Genomic DNA, 2,654 nt, shown 5'->3' with positions numbered 1-2,654 from the left:
CCGAGGATCTGTCGGTGAGGAGCAGCAGCAGAAGAAGAAGAAGACGGTGTTTGGTTCACTGGTCTCATTCATCACATCACGTTGCGTCACACCATACAGTCTCTGGTTGCGTCACCCACAACAGTCGCATCGTGCATATCAGTGTCACTGAGCGGACACAGGCTAAATCAGGACTCTACAGTCTGGTTTTCTCACAGTTTACTGAAGCAATACTAAACTGAGGAAGCGTTGAGAGTCTTTACTTAAGTAGCAGTACCAGTACAACAGTGGAAATGGTACATTTCAAGTTCTAGGATAAAGGTATCCTAAAATTTCAAAATAAAAGTATGCAGAATGATCACTTTTAGCATGCATACTGCAAGAAAGCCATAACTTTGCTAAAGATAGGGTAGTGTGAGGTGTTAACACTCACCTGCCAGTTCATTAGGTACACTAGTGAAATAATTTGCAAATGTGCTGTAACAGTCCTGCACTTAATCTTAGCTTCACTGGGTTATGAGAGTTGTTGATGTTGTGGTTTGTAGTACTACTGAACTGTACTGTACACGTGTTTCTATTATTTTGATCGCCCCATTTTAGTCAGTCTGCTAAACAGCACAAACACTTGTTTAATGCACAAACTGCATCATCCAATGTGATCATACAGCTGAATTAAAAAACAGTAAGTTTATGTTCCCATTAATACTGACAGTCATGAAGAGGGATGTTTTGGCAACATCCCTCTGCTGATATGTCATCCCTCAGCTGACATTTGGCTAATGTTTGGCTAATGGCTATTTTTTTTCTAATGATTTGGCAAATGAGTATATATTTTAATCAAGGCTCCCCTTATGGTGTTTATTTTAAATGAAGTTTGATTAACCAAGTTCATTCCAAAAGATTGTGAGCATTTTATTTTCACATTTGCCCCTAACAAGGATATATTCACCTCCAGATTATACATGAATGGAAAACTTGAGCACTAGATGTGAAAAAATTGTTGTAATACTGAAAACCTTAATACTAATTCACACTGAAGAGCCATGAAGATAGACTGGCTTACTGTAGTCTCTGAGGTTGAGGCAGCTCCTAATGACTTTATGTTACACGATTTGATTGAGGAAATTACTAAAGGAGATTCAATTATCATGGCAAGAACTCTATTATCAAGCAGGAAACAACTCAGCAGATGCAGGTCTCCAATTGTTTGTCTAATAAACAAAGCCTTACTTCAAGGCAAAAATTCAATCTAAGCTTTGTACTTTTGCTCGGATGATGAAGATTTTCATGCAGATCTGAAGTGGTTCGTGTTCATCAGATTTCCAGATCAGATTTTTGTGAACACTTTTGTTTACATCACTAGGTAATGATGTACTTTTTATTGGTCAGGCCAGTAAAAAGAGCTGTATATTAAGATTTGCCTTTTTTTTAAATCAGTTATCTAAACTGCACAAACTAGCTGAACACTGCTAAAAGCACCTACAATAGACACAAGAACACCTGAACTGTACCACAGACCACGGTGGCTTGGTCCGATGCTCACATACCTGTTGTAGGTGCAAGGAACAACTCTTGCCATTGCAGTGTGCTTGGTCTTCAGTAATGTAAAGGTGGTGGTAGATATCAAAGTAACATCCACATTAATGTGAGGACCAGGTTTCTCAGAAGAGCAATGCATTGTAATGAGATCATTAATCTTATGCACTTCACCATTTGGTGGTTTTTATGTTGTGGATCATTAGAATCCATTGCAGTAACCTCTTCGTCCATTAGATGTCAGTATTTCCTCAAAGTCTCAAACCGTTTTAAGTGAAGGTTGGCTGATGGAGCACCAGAATTAATTCAGTATGGCAAAACGACTTTTTATTGGTTTCACCCCTATTCACAGCATTAATGTGAAGTTTCTGGACATTCATGGGTCATTAGAGTATAACTAATTGGAAGCTGACCCTATGTGAGTTACAAATACATATCCCTTACAGATGCTCCTAATAAAAACCTAAATTCCCCACTAGCCGTTCAGAACTGAAGAAGCTACTTGGATGAGCGGCATAATGTTTATTGGCTATGCCAGGGGTTCCCAAACTTTTCCATGCCAAGACCCCCCAAACAGCATTAGCTTCTGGCCGAGGACCCCCTTTGCAAACCCACAGACAATGCTACAAAATATTTAAAGAAACATCATCTTTTATAATGTTTTTTCTTACTTTATTCAATAACTTTACTCAGTTACTTTATTCAATGACTATTACATTTGTTTAGCATAAGTGCTGCCTCATATTTTCTGATTTTAGTTGGCCAGGAGTTCTTAGATTTTTTTGCAGCAGTGTCCTCCACAGCAGGACTGTTGGTCTGTTCCTTCGGTCTCTTTCTTGTCAAAAACCTGTCCATTTTGCGCTAGCTACGTGCTAGCTTGAGGAGCAAAGCAGCTTGATAAATGGCACAAACCGCCAGGTCTATACATGAGGTCATGAACGATGTTTTGACTGGCAGGAAATCAGAAAGATGAGCATGGCAAATAACATTTCGATATGATACTATTAATAATTCTATTTTATGATAATGATTTAAAATTTAGTTTGATTATATTTTATAATGATTAAAAATAATTAATTATATTTTTTATTTTTGCAATTTATTTTCTTCCCTCCAATTGTCAGAGGCCCCCCTAGCGC

This window comes from Chelon labrosus (assembly GCF_963514085.1).
Source record: "Chelon labrosus genome assembly, chromosome: 22".
Classification (NCBI taxonomy): Eukaryota; Metazoa; Chordata; class Actinopteri; order Mugiliformes; family Mugilidae; genus Chelon; species Chelon labrosus.
This window is presented reverse-complemented; position numbering follows the sequence as displayed.